Below are 24,248 nucleotides of genomic sequence, written 5' to 3'. Positions count from 1 at the left end.
AAACAGCTAGGGATCTCAGGAACCGAGGAATAATAAAGTGACAAGTTTTCTTTTTGCCTTATATATCTCAGAATTGGAACTGACGAAGCTGGCAACCCAGAAAAAGAGTGTAGGCAAGAAAAACCCCAATAAAATCCTGCTCTCTTTAACCAAAGAATCAGTAAAAGACCAGCATAGCAAGACAAAACTTTTAGACAATAGACACTCTACTACAGCCAAACATCACAGAAAACACTGTTGCTCAACACCAGGCATCCACCCTCTCCATGCTGGAATGAGGCACTTAACATCCCCTTCAGAGTGGAGTCAGAGATGGCCAAGGAGGGGAGCCAGGACTTTAATCCCTGCAGACCTATAAAATAAGGTAACTGCATTGTCAGTAAAGAGCCTGGATTTCCAACATATTATGTCAATATAAACAGCATCTCTTTAAAAACTAAACATACAACTGCCATATGACCCAACAACTGCACTTCTAGGCAAAATGCCAAACTTTTCCAGAAGGGCTGTACCATTTACCATTAACTGTTTCAATGTCAATACCCTGGTTGTAATATTGTTTTGCAAACTGTTGGGGGGGGGGGGCGCTGCATAAAGGGTACAAAGGATCTCTGTATTATTTTCTTACAACTGCATGTGAATCTGTAATTACCTCTTAGTGTAAAAAATAGAATTAAAAAACAATTGAGGGGCGTCTGGCTGGCTCAGGCAGTAGAGCATGTGACTCTTGATCTCAAGGTTGTGACTTTAAGCCCCACACTGGGTACAGAAATTACTTAGAAATAAAATCTTAAAAAAAAAAAAAAAGAGTAGAAAAATTATATAAAAAACTGACCAATATATTAAATATTTGAACTTAAGGCAGGACTTTAAGTTACTTATCCTTATAGCCTTAGTACCTAAGCCAAAACCGAGGACATATTAGAAAGTCAACAAATAATGAATTAGATTGAATAATATAATCAGCACTTCAAAAATATAAGATGCTTAGGGGAACCTGGGTGGCTTAGTTGTTAAGCGTCTGCCTTCGGCTCAGGTCATGATCCCAGGGTCCTGGGATCGAGCCCCGTGTCGGGCTCCCTGCTCTGCGGGAAACCTGCTTCTCCCTCTCCCACTCCCCCTGCTTGTGTTCCCTCTCTCACTGTGTCTCTCTCTGTCAAATAAATAAATAAAAATCTTAAAAAAAAAAAAAAATATATATATATATAAGATGCTTAAAAACCTAGCAGTTCCAGGGCGCCTGGGTGGCACGGTCTGTTAAGCATTGGACTCTTGGTTTTGGCTCAGGTCATGATCTCAGGGTAGTGAGATCGAGCCCTGTGTTGGGCTCCATGCTCAGCACAGCATCTGCTTAGGACTCTCTCTCCCTCTCCACCCTCCTCCCCCAGCTTTCTCTCTCTCTCTCTCACAAATAAATAAATAAATCTTAACAACAACAACAACAAAAAACCCAGCAGTTCCTTTTCATTGGCTTTAAACCAAGCAACATCTTAAAACTCAAGTGCAAAAAAATTGCCTTCAAGAAAATAAGGTATCCTGGAGTTTTTTCACAAAGAGAACAGTGACTCATTCTTAGACTATAATGAGCTAGAAAGATACTACCTCATCATTTCAGCTAGTTTATTTCTGGCTTGTTAAAAAGAAAGCAAGCAAGCTTGTAGGGCTTACAAGTGCTATGTATATAATGTGAAAATTTGCATAAAACAGATTCTTTAGAAACCAAGAGGCACACCTAAATACTATGTATACCCACCCACTTCCAAATAGTTTTTAGGCCAAAAATCTTATTCTACTTGCCTAACTTTGATCAGTATATCTGATTTTTTTTTTTTTAAGATTTTATTTATTTGACAGAGACACAGCGAGAGAGGGAACACAAGCAGGGGGAGTGGGAGAGGGAGAAGCAGGCATCCTGCTGAGCAGGAACCCCAATGTGGGGCCCGATCCCAGGACCCTGGGATCATGACCTGAACCGAAGGCAGACACGTAACGACTGAGCCCCCAGGCGCCCCAGTATATCTGATTTTAACAGAGTCTGGCTGAATGGGATGATGTGTCTTCAACAGAATTTCCTAAAGATTAGCTGTCACAGGGTGCCTGGGTGGCTCAGTCGGTTAAGCATCTGCTTTCGGCTCAGGTCATGATCCCAGGGCCCCACATCAGGCTCCCTGCTCAGCAGGGAGTCTACTCCCTCTCCCTGCCACTCTGCCTGCTTGTTCTCTCTCTCTGTCAAATAAATAAAATCTTTAAAAAAAATTTTTTTTAAATGATTAACTGTCACAATTGGTTACCATCTCCACCATACAATCCCTTTTATTTGACAAAACTGTCATTTAATAACAAGACAGTCTCCTATTTTACCAGAAAGACCTACATAATTAATTAAAGAGAAAAACTGGGGGTACCTGCTGGCTCAGTCAGTACAGCATACAACTCTTGATCTTGTGGTTGTGGGTTTGATTCCCACACTGGGTATAGAGATTACTTAAAAAAATAAAATCTAGGGCACCTGGGTGGCTCAGTTGGTTAAGCGACTGCCTTCGGCTCAGGTCATGATCCTGAAGTCCCAGGATCGAGTCCCACATCAGGCTGGGAGGGAGTCTGCTTCTCCCTCTGACCATCCCCCCTCTCATGTGCTCTCTTTCTCTCTCTCTCAAATAAATAAATAAAATCTTAAAAAAAAAAACCCACTGTCATTTAATTAATTAATTAATTAATTAATTAAAATCTAGGGGCATCTGGGTGGCTCAGTCGTTAAGCATCTGCCTTCGGCTCGGGTCATGATCCCAGGGTCCTGGGATCAAGCCCCACATCGGGCTCCCTGCTCGGCGGGGAGCCTGCTTCTCCCTCTCCCACTCTTCCTGCTTGTGTTCCCTCTCTCGCTGTCTCTCTCTGTCAAATGAATAAATTCTTTTAAAAAAATAAATAAATAAAATAAAATCTTCAGGGATGCCTGGGTGGCTCAGTTGGTTGAACATCCGGATCTTTACTTTGGCTCAGGTCATGATCTCAGGGTCCTGAGATCGAGCCCCAAGTCGGGCTCCTGCTCAGCAGGGAGTCTGCTCGAGATTCTCTCCCTCTTCCTCTGCCCCTCACCCTGCTCTAATAAATAAATAAATCTTTAAAATAAAATAAAATAAAATAAAATCTTTTAAAAAAAGAAGAAAAAAGTGTTTACAGGGACCTGTGTTCACTTTGTTGTTGTTGTTGTTTATTCACTTTGTTTAAAACCAACCAACAGCTGGTCTTTTCTGACTTAAGTTCCCCTGCATGGAACCTGATCTGAAAATCTAGGTACTATATTACTTGAAGCAGCCTTCATGATTAGTAATGGAAGTTAAAGTTGACTTAACAGCCAATCAACAGACTTCATGACTAAATAATAAAAGTGAAAGTACAGAGCTATGAGCCAAAACTACATGAACTAACTTGATAATGATAAAAACCCCACATGATATCAACATTAGTATAACAGCAAGCCATCCTTATTTTGATCCTTTATGGTCCATAAAGTCTATGGACATATGAAGTATTAATAACTTCAAAATCAAACTACTCTTCTCTTAAACCTCTGGCCTTTAAAATCACAACCATAGGGGCGCCTGGGTGGCTCAGTCGGTTAAGCGACTGCCTTCGGCTCAGGTCATGATCCTGGAGTCCCTGGATCGAGTCCCGCATCGGGCTCCCTGCTCAGTGGGGAGTCTGCTTCTCCCTCTGACCCTCCCCGCTCTCATGTACTCCCTCTCTCTCAAATAAAAATAAATAAAATCTTTAAAAAAATAAATAAATAAAATCACAACCATAAAGAGATGCCCAACTGGCTCAGTTAGAGGAGCATGCAACCCCTCAGTTAGAGCAGGGGTTATAAGTTCAAGCTCCACATTGGGTGCAGAGATTACTTAAAAATAAAAATCCTGGGGCGCCTGGGTGGCTCAGTCGTTAAGCGTCTGCCTTCGGCTCAGGTCATGATCCCAGGGTCCTGGGATTGAGTCCCATATCGGGCTCCCTGCTCGGCAGGAAGCCTGCTTCTCCCTCTCCCACTCCCCCTGCTTGTGTTCCTGCTCTCGCTATCTCTCTCTCTGTCAAATAAATAAAATCTTAAAAAAAAAAAAAAACCCTCAATCATATAGCTTTTAGTATACATAGGTTCAGAAATTGTCAGTCTGCAGCCGAACTCTGCAAACAATAGTTCCATCACCAAAAAGTACCTGGATCAGTCACTCATATGTTTACTAATACATTTCCTTTGGACCACTGTATAACAGAAGGCAATGTATTATGCTGACCTTTCTTGCCTACTAAAAAGTCTTATCATTTGTGCTCATGAATGATAAAACTGCTACAGAACAAAACCTAGAGAACCAACAAAACTACGGAAGATTAAAAGAATAATGGATCATAAGATCCACAGAACTAAATGTAAAACACAAAATTGGTAATACTCCTAAAAGATAACTTAGAAGAAAAGGTAGGTGACCTTGAGTTTGATGATGACTTCTTAAGGAAGACACCAAAGACAAGATACATGGAAAAAAAAAATTTGTAAGTTGGACTTTATTAAAATTAAAACTTCTGATTTGCAAATATACTTGTAAGGGAATGAAAAGACAAGCCATGGACTGGGAAAAAATATTTGCAAAACACATATCTGATAAAGGATTGGTATCCAAAATGTACAAAGAACTCTTAAAAGTCAACAGTAAGAAAAGGAGACCAGGGGCGCCTGGGTGGCTCAGTCGGTTAAGCATCTGCCTTCGGCTCAGGTCATGATCCCAGGGTCCTGGGATCAAGCCCCAAGTCAGGCTCCCTGCTCAGTGGGGAGTCTGCTTCTCCCTCTTGCTCTCTCTCTGACCCTCCCCCTGGTCGTGCTCTGTCTCTCTCTCTCTCTCAAATAAATAAATAAAATCTTAAAAAAAGAAAAAAGGAGGCTGGCAAAAGATGTGAACAAAAACAACTCACCAGATATATAGTGGCAAATAAGAGTATGAAAAGATGCTCCACATCACATGTTATTAGAGAACTGCAAATTAAAATGAGATGCCACCACTCATCTATTAGAATGGCCAAAATCCAGAACACTGACAACACCAAGTGCAGACAAGGATGGGACACACCAGGAACTCTCATTCAGTGCTGGTGGGAATGCTAAATGGCACAGCCACTTTGGAAGACAGTTTGGCAGCTTCTTACAAAACTAAACCTACTATTATCATCCAATCCAGCAAGTGTGCTTTTTGGTATTTACCCAAATGAGCTGAAAACTAACTAACACACTCTGAACCTTCAGAACCTCCATTATAACAAGATCCTGTGATTTATATGTACACTAATATCTGAGAAGCCCTAATCTAGAGCTTCAGTTCAAGGGCCACACAGGGCAAGCAGGACAGAAATCAGCACCCTTCCAAGGTTGTCCTTCTTATAAGGAGACACCCCATTATACCTCTCAAGGTGAACCAGATTTAAACCAAAGCCCAAATTTCCCACAACCACAGGAGATGATACAAAAGCCTGCCTTAGTGGCAAAAGAACCAAAAATTCCTGAGAAATTATGGCCATGGAATACCCCTCCTGTGCACTGGCACCCAAGGTTCTCCTGATCTGGATAAACTAAGGACCCTCAAATTGTAAACATAGTTTGAGATCATCAACAACTAGTAATGCTACAGAATACTTGACAGAAATGAACACCAAGGCTAACTGCTCAATAGCAACAATGTAAGCCAGAAGATAATGGAATGATAAATTCAATATGCTGAAAGAAAAGAAAACATACAATCCTATACCCAGAAAAAGTGTTTTTCAAGGATGAGAGCAAAATACACATACACAAACTTAGAAGCTTTTTCTAGGGACAGGGTCTTTGCTGTCAGTTAGATTCTTTGTTTCTTTACTTTTTTTTAAGTAATCGCTATACCCAACGTGGGGATTCCAACTCACAACCCCAAGATCAAGAGTCACATGTTCTATCCTCTGAGCCAGCCAGGTATCCCTGTGGGTCAAATTCTTAAAGGGATCTGTACCCAATAAAACCAAGAACAACTTACTTATCAAAATCTTGAGGATCACTCAACCTAACCACCTTCTCAGTATCCCTAGAACACCGCTCAGGCTCTGCTTTAACATGAATAGGAAACTCACTATCATCTAAGGAATTTCCACTCCATCTTTCTCTTTAACTTCTACCTCATGGTACTAGTTCTGCCAAAGCAACAAAATACTACAACTAATCCCTCTTCCACTTGCCAAATCTTGATGTAGTTGATAAAAGTTGCCCCCACCTATTTCTTCTCCAAGTGAAACATCTCTAATTCCTTAAATAGTGCCTCAAGTCATCTAATTTCTACTTTCTTTTTTTTAATCCTTTTTTTTTAAGATTTTATTTATTTGTTAGAGAGATAGCACAGGAAAGGGGAGCAGAAGGCAGAGGGAGAAGCAGGCTCCCCACTGAGCAGGGAGCCCGATGCGGGACTCAACCTCAGGACCCTGAGATCATGACCTGAGCCGAAGGCAGACGCTTGACTGAGCCACCCAGGCGTCCCTAATTTCTACTTTCATCACAAGCTAGACTGTTTTCCTCTGGATGGGCTCTAGATTAGTCATGTTTCTGAAAATGCAGCTTTGAAAACTAAACACAATACTGAAGGTACAAAGTATTATGTTCCCCTCTAAGAGTCCTTTTATTCTCAATCCTAAGAATCTATGATCTTCACGCTTCTGACTGAATAACACTATCTCCCCATTACTCTCAAAGTCAACAAAGCAGCATGTGAAGAACCGTTTTAAAGAATAGTTAAGGTGCGCCTAGGTGGCTCAGTCGGTTAAGCGTCTGCCTTCAGCTTAGGTCATGATCCCAAAGTCCTGAGATGGTGCCCTGTGTCAGGCTCCCTGCTCAGTGGAGAGTCTGCTTCCCCTCTCCAACTGCTCCTCCCCACCCCCCAACCCACCCCAACTCATGCTCTCTCTCTCATGCTCTTTCTCAAATAAATAAAATCTTAAATAATAATAAATGATAACTATCCAGCTCTGCTAATTAAAAATTAATGAAAAGGACCTGAATCCTTGCTTAGGAGTCAATCCAACAAAGCACCTTTAACCTACTAAGGCATAATCAATTTGTAGAGCATTTACAGTCTATTTCATGACACCATTATTAAAATAGTCAGTGTGTGTCCTCTCTTCTATTTTACAACTTACTTTTTAAAAATCATCCGCAGCACTTATCTGCTATACATCTAGAAGATATATAAATATCTGTGGTATTAAACTGAACATAGTAAAAAGAATACTTGAAACTAAAGTTCAAGTCCTGGCGGTACCTGGGTGGTGCAGTTAAGCATTGGGACTCTTGGTTTTGGCTCTGGTCGTAATCTAAGGGTTGTGAGATAGAGTCCCGTGTCAGGCTCCATGCTCAGCACAGGTCGGCCTGAGTTTCTCCCTCTCCTTCTACTCCTCTGCCCCCCCAAAATAAATAAATCTTTTTTTTTAATTAGATAGCAGTGATGATGGAATGACTTAGTAAATATACTTAAACCCAGTAACAGTGTGAATTTTACATTGTGTAAAGTATATCTCAATTCATCTGTTTTTTTAAAAAGACTCTATTATAATAAAAATCTGAAATATAAACAGATTCTTATGCATAAAAATAACCCAAGATGGAAAAAAAATGTCCATATACAATAACAAGGGAAAACTAAGTAAATCAAAACCCACCCATATGATGCAACATTATGCAGTCATTAAAGATAAAACAGCTTTTGGGGCGTCTGGGTGGCTCAGTCGGTTAAGAGTCAGACTCTCGATTTCGGCTCAGGTCATGGTCTCAGGGTCGTGAGATAGAGCCCTGCATTTGACTCTGCGCTCAGCGGGGTATCTACTTGGGATTCTCTCTCCCCTTCTCTCCGCCCCTCCCCCCCAGCACTTGCTCTCTCACATGCTCTCTCTCTCTAGAAATCTTTTTTAAAAAAGATTAAATAGCTTTTAATAACACAGAAAATCATGCGGTCTTAACTTTTTAAAAAGTAACAAGAGATAATTATTAGCAGGAACATCTAAGTAAAAAATGTGTACACCTAGAAGAAGAAGACTGTAAGGCTATATTAAAGTGATGTCATCTCTGGGAGACAGTTTTCAAATGCTTACTTTTGCCTTGATAATTTTCTATATTTTCCAAATTTCCCATTTTCCTCACGGAACAAGTAACAATAAAAGATTATGTAGAAAAAGACACGTGTGGTCTTTAAGAAAAGACATGAAGGACTTTTTTTTTTTTTTTAAGATTTTTATTTATTTAACAGAGATAGAGAGCACAAGTAGGCAGAGCGGCAGATAGAGGGAGAGGGAGAAGCAGGCTCTCTGCCGAGCAGGGAGCCCGATGCGGGGCTCGATCCCAGGACCCTGGGATCATGACCTGAGCCGAAGGCAGCCACTTAACCGACTGAGCCACCCAGGTGCCCCACATATGAAGGACTTCATAATCTCATGTTCACTATCACTTTTTTCAGACTTTTAGTATGTCTAGGGTCGCTTCTATACAGATCAGCATTCTCTGACAAGCTGAACTGGTTCATCTGTTCCCCCCACCCCCAATATGAGTACTACAAACTGCTAAATAGGAGGGTTCAACAATGTTCTTCATGTTTATCTTGCCAAGAAAAGCCTGAAACTGGTAGAACCCAGTCTCCTTCAGAACTAAAATGTTGTAATATATTGTTATCAGTTCTATAAAGCAGTTCCATATCTCATTACTCACAAGCTTAAATGACATTCTCTTATGAACTCCATCACATTTAATAATTTTCTTAGAATGGAAATTAAGAATGAGGCAGGCATCCTGCCAAAAAAAATCAGATCTCTTGGAGATTTACTTAAAGTTTACAAGAAATACATGGGCAACTGAGAAACATGTTAAATACCATCACCAAGATGCAAGCAGTAAAATTCAGTATATGAAAAGTTCTACAGGACAAATGACTCAGTTTTTTTCAATATAAAAATTGTAAGGAAAAAAAGAGATATGGAGATCCTGTTAAAGGAGACTGAAGAGGGGTGCCTGGGTGACTCAATCAGTTAAGAGTCTGCCTTCGGCTTGGGTCTTGATCTCAGGGTCCTGGGATAGAGCCCCACATCGGGCTCCCTGCTCAGCAGGGAGTGTGCCTGTACCTCTCCCCCTCACCCCTGCTTGTGCTCTCTCACTTGCTCTACTCTCTCAAATAAAAATCTTTTTAAAAAAAAAAAAAAAAAGGAGGGACGTCTGGGTGGCTCAGTCAGTTAAGCGTCTGCCTTGGGTTCAGGTCATGATCCTGGGATCGCGCCCCACATAGGGCTCCTTGCTCACCAGGAGCCTGCTTCTCCTTCTCCCTGATGCTCCCCCTGCTTGTGCTCTTTCTCTCTCCCTGTCAAATAAATAAATAAAATCTTAAAAAAAAAAAAAAAAAAAAAGAGGAGACGGAAGAGACCTAACGAAAACCTCATCTGCATCCTACTTGAAATGGCCAGCTATAAAAAATATCTATGGAACAGAAAGGAAAATTTGAATATTAACTGGCTATTTTTATCATATTTAAAGGCTCTCCAGTGACTGTGATTATGCTTAAAACACAAGTACTACGGGGCACCTGGGTGGCTCAGTCATTAAGTGTTTGCCTTCAGCTCAGGTCATGGTCTCAGGGTCCTGGGATGGAACCCCACATCGGGCTCCCCGCTCAGCGGGAAGCCTGTTTCTCCCTCTCCCACTCCCCCTGTTCCCTCTCTCGCTGTGACTCTGTCAAATAAATAAATTAAATTAAATTAAAAAAAGAACAAAACACAAGTACTATTTTTTAAGACACATCTCACAATATTTATAGATGATATGGTGTCTTGGATCTGCTTCAAAATAATCCAGTACAGAAGGGTTGGGGAGTAAGTGGGGATATAGATCAATCAAAATTGGTCATAAGTTGATAATTATTAAAGACAAGTGTTCTTGGAGTGGCTCAGTCAGTTACGTATCTGACTCTTGATTTAGACTCAGGTCATGATCTCAGGGCCATGAGATCAAGCCCTGCATCGGGCTCCACAGTGCATGTAGAGCCCGCTTAAGATTCTTTCTCTCCTTCTGCCCCCCTCCCAACCCTGCTCACGTGCGTGCTCTCTCTCAAAAAATAAAAATAAAAAAATAAAGAGAAGTGTTCAGTACTTAGGGTTCATTTCATTATACCAATCTCAACTTCTGTGATGGATCTGAAATTTTAAGTTTCCTACAAAAAAGAATGAGGTATACAAAAATTACTATTATGCAATCAAACTCACAATTGATAGGGCAATGTAACTGTGGGAAGTTTGAGAAATATGAACTTCAAGTAAAGACCTAAAAGGTTTCCCTTTAAATAGGCAAAAATTATAGAAGGACACTACCAGATCACATCTTAAGAGTTGAATTAAATAGGACAGACTTAACAACACAGGTATATCTCATACCACTGTATTTCCCTACCAGTGTTGAGAAATGGATTACAGAAGGAGCAATGACATACTCTTGGTTTCCTCAACCACGTAACCATGCAGCTTGTGGCTACTTTCAGAAATTTCTAATCTGGGCTAGCCAACATAGTTATCTTGATTGCTGATGGCACTAAATTTTTAATAACAAATATAGCAATATTCAGAAACCCCAGAAGTTACACATATTATTCACCATACCCACTATAGCCAATCTACTATACTGAGAATCCATTCTTCAATAAATCATTTTAATAATATCAATTTGCTACTCTTCCCGTTTCTGAAGAACAGGAGCTTTTTTTTTTTTTTTAAAGATTTTATATATTTATTTGAGAGAGAGAATGAGATAGAGAGAGCATGAGAGGGGGGAGGGTCAGAGGGAGAAGCAGACTCCCTGCCGAGCAGGAAGCCCGATGCGGGACTCGATCCTGGGACTCCAGGATCATGACCTGAGCCGAAGGCAGTCGCTTAACCAACTGAGCCACCCAGGCGCCCGAACAGGAGCTTTTTACAAGCATTTCTTCATGTCTACTAATGAAAGATAGAACAGTAACAAACAGATCCTGCTCTTTTGACAGCCAATGTTTTATCTCCCTTGTCTCTCTGTGATTTAGTGATAAGGAGGAAAATGAAAATGAGTGAACTTAAGTTTACCCAAGCAATAATGTGAACACAAAATTAACAACCAACATAGCCAATCACATTATCTTAATAAGTACTCCTACATTCATCAAAGAACTATTCTTTTTTTTTTTTTAATAAAGATTTTATTTATTTATTTGACAGAGAAACATAGCGAGAGCAGGAACACAAGCAGGCGGAGTGGCAGAGGGAGAAGCAGGCTTCCCGCTGATCAGGGAGCCTGATGCGGGGCTTGATCCCAGGACCCTGGGATCATGACCTGAGCCAAAGGCAGACGCTTAATGACTGAGCCACCCAGGCGCCCCCGAAGAACTATTCTTGAATAAGGACGGACACGTTTCCCTAGAGGATACATAAAATCAAATTAAGGTTCCTATTCCAAGGCACTGAAGTTTATAATAAAAACTATTTCTGGGGGCGCCTGCGTGGCTCAGTTGGTTAAGCGACTGACTTCGGCTCCGGTCATGATCCTGAAGTCCCTGGATCGAGTCCCACATCAGGCTCCCCGCTCAGCAGGGAGTCTGCTTCTCCCTCTGATCCTCCTCCCTTTCATGCTGTCTCTCATTCTTTCTCTCTCAAATAAATAAATAAAATCTTAAAAAAAAAAAAAAAAGAACTATTTCTGAGTTCCAGTAACAAAGGGTAATTAGAGGCAAGTGTACAGAGAAGAAGACATAGAAGTAAGAGGATTTAACTTTTTTGGACCTCAGGAAACATTTTATAATAGGTAAAATAATCTTAACAATACTCCACTTTCCCTCTGTGCCATTTTCTTTTCTTTTTTTTTTTTAAGATTTATTTATTTATTTGAGACAGAGAATGAGAGAGACAGAGAGAGCACATGAGAGGGGGGAGGGTCAGAGGGAGAAGCAGGCTCCCCGCCAAGCAGGGAGCCCAATGTGGGACTCGATCCAGGGACTCCAGGATCATTACCTGAGCCGAAGGCAGTCACTTAACCAACTGAGCCACCCAGACGCCCCCCTCTGTGCCATTTTCTATGACATTATGCTACAATGAATTCCTCTACAATGGCAGTTTTATACCAGTGTTAATTGAATATACAGTTGGTAACAGAGAAAGAGAAATTAAATACAAGACACAGTCTCTGAATTCAAGAGACTATTCAAGAGGATCTCAACACAGTAGAAAGGTATATATAAGTAAATCCAATGCAGAAATCCAAAGGAAGGGGCGCCTAAGTGGCTCAGTTGGTTGACCATCCAATTCTTGATTTTGGCTCAGGTTATAATCTCAGGATTGTGAGATCAAGTGCCACATTGGGCTCCATGTTCACCAGGGAGTCTGCTTGAGATTCTCTCTCCCTCTCCCTTTGCCCCCCACCCCACCAAAGCTCTCATTCTCTCTAAAAATAAAATAAATAAAAAATTTTAAAAAGAAATCCAAAGGAATTCACACATATACAAAACTATTACAGGTAATAAACAAGTTCAGCAAGGTTGCAGAACACTAGATGAACACACAAAAAAATCAGTAGTATTTCTATGCACTAGCAATTAGCAATCAGAAAATGAAATTAAGAAAACAATTCCATTTACAACAGCATCAAAAAGAAAAAAGTGATTAGCAATAAATTTAATCAAAGAAGTGCAAGCCTCGTCCATTGAAAATTATAAAACATTATTGAGAGTAATTAAAGAAGACATAAATAAATGTAAAGACGGGAGCCTGGGTGGCTCAGTCGTTAAGCATCTGCCTTCAGCTCAGGTCATGATCCCAGGGTCCTGGGATCGAGTCCCACATCAGGCTCCCTGCTCAGCAGGAAGCCTGCTTCTCCCTCTCCCATTCCCCCTGCTTGTGTTCCTGCTCTCGCTATCTCTCTGTCAAATAAATAAATAAAATCTTTAAAAAGGAAAGAGAAGGAAAAAAATAAATAAATGTAAAGACATTCCATGTTCATGGATTGAAAGACAACATTGTTAAGATGTCAATATGCTCCAAGTTCATCTATAAATATGCAGTCCCTGTCAAAATTCCAACTGCCTTTTATGCAGAAATCGACAAGCTGATCCTAAAGTTCATATGGAAATGCATGGGATCCAGCATAGACAAAACAATCTTGAAAGGAAGAACAAAGTTAGAGAACTAACAGTTCTTGATTTCAAAACACACAACAATGTCTACAGTAATCAAGACAGTATGGTACTGGCACAAAGACAGACATGTAAGTCCACGGAACAGAACTGAGAATCCAGAAATAAACCCCTACGTCGAAGATCAACAGACTTTCAAAATGAGTGCCAGGGCACCTAGGTGGCTCAGTCAGTTAAGTGTCCAACTCTTAATTTCAGCTCAGGTCAGGCTCTCAGGGTCATGGGATTGAGCCCCGTGTGGGGCTCCGCACACAGCAGGGAGTCTGCTTCTCTCTCTCCCCCCTTCTCTGCCCCTCCCCTCCTCTTGTGCATGCTAAATAAATCTTAAAAAAGAAAATAAAAATGAGTGCCAAAGACAATTCAAAGGAAAAAAGACAAGTCTTTTCAAAAAATGGTACAAGAACTGGATATCCACATGCAAAAAAATAATTTGGACCCCTAACTTAAACCATATATAAAAAATAACTCGGGCGCCTTGGGGCGCCTGGGTGGCTCAGTTGGTTAAGCGACTGCCTTCGGCTCAGGTCATGATCCTGTAGTCCCGGGATCGAGTCCCGCATCAGGCTCCCTGCTCGGCGGGGAGCCTGCTTCTCCCTCTGACCCTCCCCCCTCTCATGTGCTCTCTCATTCTCTCTCTCTCAAATAAATAAATAAAATCTTAAAAAAATAATAATAAAAATAAATAAATAATAAAAGAAAAAAATAAATAAATAACTCAAAATGCACACAAAGCCTAAATGTAACACCTAAAACTACCAAACTCGTGAAAGAAAAACAGGCAGAGATCTTTGTGCTCTTGCAGTAGGCAAGGGACCTTTAGATGTGAGACCTAAAGCTCAAGCAACCATGGAAAAAACAGGTAAAGTGGACTTCATCAAAATTAGAAAGTTTTATGCTTCAAAGGATACTATAAGAAAATGAAAAAAGCCTACAAAATAGAGAAAATATTTGCAAATCACATATTTGATAAGGAATTTGTAAAATATAAAGAACTCTTAAAATTCAAAAACAAAAACAAAAGCCTAATTCAAAATGAGCGAAGGACCTTAATACACATTTCTTCAAAGACCTACAGGGGTGCCTGGGTGGCTCAGTCGCTTAAGCATCTGCCTCCGGCTCAGATCATGATCCCAAGGTCCTGGGATTGGACCCTGCATTGGGCTCCCTGCTCAGCGGGGAATCTGTTTTTCCCTCTCCCTTTGCCCCTCCCCCTGCCTGTGCTCCGTCTCTCTCTCTCTCTCTCTCTCTATCTCAAATAAATAAAATCTTAAAAAAAAAAAAAAGATCTACAAATAGCCAATAAGTACATCAATCATCAGGAAAATCAAAATCACAATGACATATCACTGCACACCCACTGGATGGAATTGAAGACATATAACAGATTGGTGGATGCCAGAGGCAGAGAGGTGGTGGGTGGGAAAAATAGATGAATGGGTTCAAAAGGTTAAAATAATAGTAACAGAGGAAGGAATGAGAGACAAATGACCAGAACTGACCAGTGAGCAGTAAGTGACTAACAAATCTAGAAGATTCATTTCAAGCCTAAGTAGTAAATGATAACTGAGAAATGTTTTGAACAACTTTAAGCTATTAAAATTCAAACCTAGCCAGTACCAAGTCAAGGATATGACTGTCATAGCCATTGTAAGACAAGCTTTTCATCTAAAGACAGATTAAATCTGGATAGGTTAAACTATCTCAGAGTAGACACATTAATGGATATGGTATACAATAAAAACAAATTAAAAAAAAAGACATAATAGCAAGTGTTTGTGAGGATATAGAAAAACTGGAACCCTCATATACTGCTAATGGGAACATAAAATGGTGTGACCACTATGGAAAGCAGTCTAGCAGTTCCTCAAAAGGTTAAACATAGAGTTACCATATGACCCAGTAATTCCATCCACTCCTAGGTACATACCTGAGAAATAAAAACGTATGTCCACAGAAAAACTTGTACACAAATGTTCACAGCAGCATTGGGGCACCTGAGTGGCTTAGTCAGTTAAGCATCTGACTCTTGGTTTTGGCTCATGATCTCAGGGTCATGAGATTGAGCTCTGCACTGGGCGTGGAGCCTGCTTGGGATTCTCTCTCTCCCTCCCCCTCTGCCTTAACCCCCACTTCGAGGGCACGGGAGGGTGCGCGCGCGCGCGCGCTCTCTCTCTCTCCCCCCTCCCTCCCTCCCTCTCTAAAAAAAGAAAAATGTTCACAGCAGCGTTATTCATAATAGCTAAAAAGTGGAAACAACCCACCTTTGAAAGAATAAACAAAATGAGGTATACCCATACAATGGAGTATTATTCAGCCGTAAAAAGAAATGAAGTACTTGGGCACCTGGGTGGCTCAGTCAAACCTCTGACTCCTTGGTTTTGGCTCAAATCATAATCTCAGGGTCGTGAGATCGAGCCCCACGTCAGTCCCCATGCTCAGTGAAGTCGGCTTGATATTCTCTCTCTCCCTCTCTCTCTGCTCCTCCCCTTCCTGAGCGCTCATGTGCATGCTCTCTCTCAAATAAATCTTAAAAAAAAAAAAAAAAGGAATGAAGTACTCATACATACTACTACATGGACAAACTTTGAAAACATGCTAATGAAAAAATCCAGAGACAAAAGGCTATATATTATATGATTGTATTTATAGAATATGCCCAGAATGGGCAAATCCATCAACAGAAATTAGATTCCTGGTTGCCAAAGATGGGCGGGGAGGAGAGGAAGGGGTGGATGGGGTGGATGGGAGTGACTGCTAATGGGTTTGGGATTTCTTTTAGGGATGATGCAAATGGTCTGGAATTATAGTGGTGATGGTTACACAACACTGAATACACCAAAACCCAAAATGACTTGTATATTCTAAAATGGTAAATTTTATTGTATGTGAATTATACCTTAAATTTTTTTAAATATGGAATAACATATGCCCAAAGATACATACTCATGAAAACACCAAAGAGAAATACATGAGGAGACTAAGAAAATGATCAGAAAGGCTTTTTAAAGCTGATACCTGAGCTGATACCAAGGGAAAAAAGTCTGTCTTACCGCCCCCCCCGCTCCGCTTCCCCACTCCTCCCTAAACTCAGAAATCACTTACCTGTCAAGAAAGAAAAAAGAAAGAAAGAAAGAAAGAAAGAAAGAAAGAAAGAAAGAAAGAAAGAAAGAAAAAGAAAGAAAGAAAAGAAAAGAAATAAATCACTTACCTGTCACCCAAAGGAACATTTACACACCAGTACAAACTATTTCAATGAAAATATGTTCTATCTATAAGAAGATGAATAAGGGCTCTCTTGAATCCTCCCAGTGTATTTCTATTCCTCACAGAGAATATGGGTTAACACAAATGAACATCTGATCAAGAATTACAGACAGTTAAAAAAAAAAAAAAAAGAATCTCTTTTTAACAAAGACAGCAGTTAAACAGCAGTTTAACAACAACAAAAAAGGGGCGCCTGGGTGGCTCAGTTGGTTAAGCGACTGCCTTCGGCTCAGGTCATGATCTTGGAGTCCCTGGATCGAGTCCCGCATCGGGCTTCCTGCTCGGCAGGGATCTCTCTATCTCATTCTCTCTCTCAAATAAATAAATAAAATCTTTAAAAAAAAAAAAAAAACAATAACAACAAAAAAAACTCAGAGGAGTCACTTTAGGAAGCAACATTTTTCTTAAGGGCCTCTAACTTCTATTCCCACTCATTACTATCCTCAATCTCCCCTAAATTTTTCATTCTATAAATTAACAAATCTTTATTAAAAAAAAAATGAACAAACTAGCTGTGCCTTCAGAGCTTAAGATGTAAAATATCTTAGGGGCACCTGGCTGGCTCAGTCAGTAGAGCATGCAACTTTTTTTTTAAGATTTTATTTATTTATTTGAGAGCGAGCAAGAGAGCACGTGCACACTCGGGAGTGCAGGGGGAGGGGCAGAGGGAGAGGGAGAGAATCTCAAGCAGACTCCCTGCTGAGCTCAGCCCAATGCAGGGCTCATTCTCAGGACCCTGAGATCATGACCTGAGCAAAAATCAAGAGTCCGATGCTTAAACAACTGAGCAACCCAGGTGCCGAGAGCATGCGACTCCTGATCTTGGGGTTCTGAGTTCAAGTCCCACGTTGGGTGTAGAGATTAAAAATAAAATCTTCACTGTGTCTCTGTCAAATAAATAAATAATATCTTTTTTTTTTTTTTAAGATTTTATTTATTTATTTGAAGAGAGAGACACAGCGAGAGAGGGAACACAAGCAGGGGGAGTGGGAGAGGGAGAAGCAGGCCTCCCGCCGAGCAGGGAGCCCGATGAGGGGCTCGATCCCAGGACCCTGGGATCACGACCTGAGCCAAAGGCAGACGCTTAACGACTGAGCCACCCAGGCGCCCCAATAAATAATATCTTTAAAAAAAAAAGAGAGAGAGAAAGAATGAAGACTTGGGTTAACAGCAGCTCTAGAGAAAAAGACCTAGAAGGGAGCATACTACCAGACAAGTATAAACCAACACTAAAAAGTGGATATTGAAAGAAAGAAGAAATTATTGTAAAGCAGCAATGGTAGAAACGAAGTGGTAAGCTCCCCAGGGAAGTGGTCATTTTGAATTCCTTAAATACTTCATTTCCAGGGCCTAACACAATACCCGGATCAGACCGTATCTGACAAACTGACAAACTGTAGCACATCCACAGGAGATGCCCCACATAGTAAAAGGTTTAGAAAGCACATTTCATAAGAGGTGGCTGGGGGAAAAAACTGTTTAGTCTGGAAAAAACTTAAGTGGGACAAAATAATTCCAAAAAGGAATTACTCTTGCTGTCAACACTGTCAAAAGTTAAAAAAAAAAAATCTAAAAACCAGGAACTTCTTTAATTAAAGGGAGTAATCCCACCAAGAAGGGACAAAGGTTGACTTGTTAGTCAAGGTACTTGATATGAGGAGACTGATTTGCTTGGGATCAAGCTAGCAGTGGGAGTGAGAATAGGTCATCAATTCCAGCTGCAATCACTCACTTCCTGTTTGGCCAAGGGCAAATGATATCACCTCTCCACTTAAGCTGAAAAACAGTAATTTAAAATATCAATATTATAGGAGTATAATTTAAATTAGTTAACAAGTGCAAAATGCTTTGGAAATTTACTTTATTATGATAATGAAAACTGCATTTTCCTATTTTACACATACACTGAGGTTGAACAGTTAAGTAAATCTATTATAAATAACAAGAGCCAAGTTTCTCACTGTCAGAGAAAAAAGTTACTAATAAGCAAGGAGAGGAATGCTAGAATGAACTTGTGGTACTGGACTAGAGTCAGAGAGACCAGTATGACCGCATCATATGTATATACTGATAGATACGGAAATAAACATAGATACGTGTGTACCTGGGTCAGTATAGATACATGTATTTCTTAGGTCTGCCCTCTAAGACGACCTAAAGCAGTGACAGCCCAGTAGCAGTGAGTACATCCATTTCATTTAGAAACTAGATCTGGGTTTCTAAATATTTTTCTCCAATAAAAGAAACCAAGGCTCCTTGGAAAAATGGCTGATTCTTCTGGGGGCTGAGACAGTGAAAATACAAGATGAGACTGGAGCATCTTGCAGCATCAGAAAGTAAGCTCCAAAAAAAGAAAAGGGGGACATATCAAAAGAACATAGGTGCCAAATGGCCAAAGCCAGAAGAATGTGAGCAACAAAGTACTGTATTGGATTACAACCCAAAGGAAAAAATAAATTGTCATGAATCCATACTGATACAAATGAGTAAGTAAATAAATTGGGGGAGAGTCGTGTACAAATCTTCCCATCAGAAGAATTCCAAATAATGTAGAAGGAATGAGGGAAACAGAAATTCAAACAATTACACACTAATTGCTGCTGCAGGCAATTTTCACCGATAAATGCTAAAATTCGTGGATCAAACTTAAGATCTTTGTGTAACCTCACAGAACCTCCCCCAAAACATTTATTCATTACTGTGAGTGATTCTAACACAGGCTCACAAATTCTTTGATACTCATCCCTTCAGGAGGTAGAGCTTAATTAATTCCCTTCCTCCAGAAATGGGCTTGACTTGGTGACTCGTTTCTAGCTTCTAACAAAGTAAGGAAATGGAAAAATAGTCACTTTAGTGAAACCAGGCAAATATTACCTTAATCAAGTTATCAAAGTTAACATCAGTAGTAAGTCACATTGCTATCAGGTATCCCCTGATATGCAATATGACGTGACAAGAAGGACATACCATCTCTATGGTACTCTTCTCCGAAATGCCTCACTTCAGGCTAATCATGACAAAATATCAGAAAACCCAATTCAGGAACATTCTACAAATAACCGACTGCTACTCTTCAAAGGTGTCAAGGAGAAAAAGGCAAGCAGAGACTAAGAAACTGTCACAGATTGTTGGAAACTAGGGAAACAGGACACCTAAATGTAATGTGGTATCCTGGATCAGATCCTGTAATAGAAAAAGGGTATCACTGGGGAAGAACTAGTGAAATGAGAGGAAAGCCTGTAATTTAGTTAAAATAATATTAAACTAATATTGACTTTTTAATTTTAATAAATGTATCACTATATAAGATGTTAACATTAAGGAAAATTAAGTAAAGATTATATGGAAATTCTGGGGCTCCTGGGTGGCTCAGTCGTTAAGCCTCCGCTCAGGTCATGATACCAGGGTCCTGGGATCGAGCCCCGCATCAAGCTCCCTGCTCTGCGGGAAGCCTGCTTCTCCCTCTCCCACACCCCACCCCCGCTTGTGTTCCTTCTCTCGCTGTGTCTCGCTCTGTCAAATAAATAAATAAAATATTTTTTTTAAAGATTTTATTTATTTATTTGAGAGAGAGAGTGAGAGAGAGAGAGAGCACAAGAGGGAGGAGCGGGAGAGGGAGAAGCAGACTCCCCGCCGAGCAGGGAGCCCGACGGGACTCGATCCCGGGACTCCAGGATCATGACCTGAGCCGAAGGCAGTCGCTCAACCAACTGAGCCACCCAGGCGCCCATAAATAAAATCTTTAAAAAAAAAAAAAAAAAAAGATTATATGGAAATTCTGTACTATCTTTACAATCTTCTGTAAATCTAAAATTATTTCAAAATAAAATATTTTTTAAACTGCCTTCTTGTAAAGTCAGAAAGAAAGTGAGGAAAAGCAATACATTTTAAAAGAAATTGAAATACATGCAAACCAATAAGAAGTTCTACCGCGAGAAGATTAACATTTCCAGGCGCCTGGAGGGCGCAGTCGGTTAAGCATCAAGACTCTTGGTTTCAGCTCAGGTCGTGATCTCAGGTTCCTAAGATAGAGCCACCGGATTCTCTCTTTCTCTCTCCCGTACACCTCCATGCACACACGTGCTCTCTCCCAAATAAATAATCCAAAAAAAATTTTTTAAAGGAAGATTAACTTTTCTACGGTATAAACAAACACCAAAGTAAACTGGATTGACTTTCAAGCTCAAAAATTTAATGACATACAGGGGCGCCAGGGTGGTGCAGTCCGTTAAGCCTCGGACTCTTAGTTTCGGCTCAGGTCGTGATCTCAGGGTGGTGAGACAGAGCCCTGGATCCCTTGGCACTCAGCTTGGCGTCTGCTTAAAACACTCTCTCCCCCTCTCCTCGCCCTCACCCCCACCTCGCACATGCGCACTCTGTCTCTCTCTCAAAAATAAATTAAACAAAAATGTAATGGCATACAAAACAATTCCCATTAGGTCTGTGTCGAGAGATTAGCCCAGAGAGCTCTAAAAAGGTGGTGAATATGATCCCTCATATATGTCAGTTTGCTTTATCCCCTTTCTTGACCATAATTGTCCTCAACACATTCCTAGCAGTTAAGTCCACAAAAACCTGGTTCTAAAAGTGCCATTTAGAAGAACAAAGTGAAATTTGTGATATTTACTCGGTTTCCTTTTCAAATTACCAAATCAAATGAACCACCAATGACTTCCATTAGGTCAAAATGTTCCTCAGATTTTCTTGCTTTTTAAGGGAAAATAAAATCTACACATCAACTAACCATGCTTAGTATTTAAAAAAAGAAGGGGGGCGCCTGGCTGGCTCAGTTGGTGGACCGAACATGCACTCTTGATCTCAGGGGTCCTGAGTTTGAGCCCCATGTTGGGGGTAGAGATTACTTAAAAATAGTAATAATAATAATTTTTAAAAGAAGAAGAAGGAAAAAAAAAAAAGGAGGAGGAGAAGAAGGAAGAGAAGGAGGAGGAGGAAGATGCCCTAAATTTGAAGGGTCAACAGCAGAAATTTCAAAAAAAAAAAAAAAGAGACAAAGGATGGATCAGTTGGGGAAAAAGAACAAGACACTGAAATCAGGAAGAACTCTCTGACTAAAGCTAAGTCACCAGGACGCCTGGGTGGCTCAGTACGTTAAGCGTCTGCCTTCAGCTCAGGTCATGATCCCAGATTCCTGGGATCGAGCCCTACATCGGGCTCCCTGCTCAGCGGGGAGCCTGCTTCTGCCTGCTTCTCCCTCTGCTTGCCACTCCCTCCGCTTGTGCTCTCCCGCTGTCAAATAAATTTTAAAAAAATCTTTAAAAAAATAAAGCTAAGTCACCTATCTTGATTGCACAAGTCCCCCCTTCACACAAGGGAACACTCACTTCCACAAACACCCCCACCCTATAACCAAAATTAAAACCACAAGGCAGTATCTTTCCCAGCTCTCAAACCATTTCAAGCAAGCTTGGGAAACCTGTCCTACTCTCCCCTGAAAGCCAGAGTATGTAATTAAAAAGTTTTCATATCCTCAAGAAAAATTAAAAACAGAGCTAAGCCACCTGGACATAAGAAAATCCAGGTGCTTCCTTCAATGTCAGCAAACAATGGAAAATGACTTTTTAATATGTAATGTAAACTTGCTTGTAAATTTGAGAATCTTAACACAGGTTAAATAGGCTGAGATGACAAATATTTCAAGAGATGACTTTAAAAAAAAACAACACTGAGACAGGGTGGGAAAATGTTCTTAGAATCTTCCCAGCACTGTCAAACACTAATGTATTTGTTCATACAATGGAAAAGAAGGGAAACTCACCAGGATTCAGTAATTTGATTAAAACATCCCCTAAGAACATCCAGGGCCCTTAGTTCCCATTCTATAATCAATTGCCTTTTTATTACTGATTTGGCTGCCCAGAAACAAAGGAGGCGTCCTAGCCAGCGGATAATTAATTCCAATTGTGTACATGCACTTTATACTTTCGGTGTAAATAAACTGGTATCTGGCTAATCAGTCTCTGGTGAGATTACTTTGCATGAATAAATTCTCAAGCGCTTGAGTCACTCCTGTGTGAACCAAAAATTTCACGTTTCTAAACTGGGGGGAGGGGGGGTCAGAGAGACCTTGATGTGGATGCCAGTTCTGCCACATAACTATCTATGTGACCTCTTATTCTTGTCAGTCTCAATTTCCCCATCTGTAAACAAATACCTACAATTAGTCCCTGGAAGATGGCAAGTGCTCAAAAGGTGACAGCTTTATTATTTTTAAGCCAAACTGGAGAGGAAGACTACCACTGATACAGAAACATTTCACTTGAAAAGGAGGAGTCTGGACCATCAAAGCACTGCATTGGAAAGACACCCCCTGAAGAGAGAGGTCCCGTCCCAGAGAGGTGAGAGGAGCAGAGTTTAAAAGTTGCAAGTAAAGTACCTGCTGCACTGTACTCACTTAGCAACTCCAATGTTGTCTACCAAACACCCAGCCGGTAATAGTTAGAGCATGACAACTGTTCACTCTAAATCCATGTGCTCAGCTTGGATTCAGGACTGATTTATAAAAATAGCTGTTGCTGCTGCTCTTTGAATCTCTTTGAGCTGATGACTGGGCAGTGTTACCCTACAGGCCTAGAGCAGCTGTATTCCCTCACCACACCCATTTCTCTGCCTACCCAGCCGAGCTGACGGCACCCCCCTCCCATCTCTGCAGCATACTATTCTCCCTCTTCCTGGGCTGAGTGAGCAAATTACAAGCACAAATATCCCCTGATGCAATGCCACAACCATCCCTGGGAAAGAGCAGAGGCAGTTGCCAAAAGCGCAGCAGCAGGGAAACGGGCGGGAGACACACACACACACACAGAGAGAGAGAGAGAGAGAGAGAGAGAGAGAGAAAGAGAGAGAGAGAGAGAAACACTGCAATGCTATGCAGCCAGGGAGAGCGAATCGAGAGGCCCTAGGGAGCAACAGTGTAACCGAACCAGAGGAGGGAAAGGAGAAAGGGGGTTTCCAGGAGAAAGCTGGGTAACACTAACCCTCCCGAGAAGCGCGCTTCACACCGGGTCTGGGTGCTAAAACACAAACCTAAGCGTAATGACTGCCTCCTCCCCAAAGCAGCAAATGCATTTAATTTACACGTTTCTGAATGGGAGCAAAAAAATCCCAACGTTCCCCCACGAGGTAATTTCACCAAAAAAGAGCTCAGGCAATACACCAGCGGAGAACCTGGTCCAAGTGCTAAATCACAATCTCGGTTCTGGGTAACGTTTCCAACTGTCCCCTCCCGGTCCCTGTCCCAATCCTCCCATCCCCACCCTTGCTGCGACGGCTTCGCCCTCCCGCAGCCAGACACACGCTAGTCCCCCAACAGTGCCGGAGGGGACGCGCGCCGGGAGCCCAGGCTGGGGCCCGGTTCTCCAGACCGCCCCTCAGCCCCGCCCGTAACCGCAGACTGGGCACTTTCTCTAGCTCACATCACCCCCACCTCAACTGACCCCCCCGAAGTCTCACGGAACGACCTTTGAGTTTTCCTACGCCCCCGAGCCCCACCCAGGGCCCCAGACCGCAGCCGACCCTCGCTCCGCGAGCGCAACCCCATCCTCAGCCCGACGCTTGCCGCTCGGCCCCACGCTTCAGACGCCCGAAGCCCTGGTCCTCTCAGCCCGCTCCGCCCCGAGGGGCCCCCGGATCGCTGAGCGCCCCGAAGCCTCGGAAGATCACGCCCGCAGGCCCCCAGCCCGGCCGCCCCCGCGTCCCGCAGGTCTGCGGCCACCGCCCTTCCCC

General features: G+C 41.6%; 1 protein-coding gene across 16 annotated transcripts in view; it reads right to left on the bottom strand.

Annotated features, from left to right (window-relative positions):
* Window positions 1–24,248, bottom strand: part of MAP4 (microtubule associated protein 4) — a 200,285-nt gene that overhangs the window by 175,770 nt on the left and 267 nt on the right. The gene's annotated exons all lie outside the window — the stretch shown is intronic.

Source organism: Mirounga angustirostris, unplaced genomic scaffold (genome assembly GCF_029215605.1).
Source record: "Mirounga angustirostris isolate CCGP_5_RB_7025 unplaced genomic scaffold, mMirAng1.0.hap1 SCAF_1, whole genome shotgun sequence".
NCBI classification, from domain to species: Eukaryota; Metazoa; Chordata; class Mammalia; order Carnivora; family Phocidae; genus Mirounga; species Mirounga angustirostris.
The sequence above is the reverse complement of the archived record's forward strand: the minus strand, read 5'-3'. Positions and strand labels throughout refer to the sequence as shown.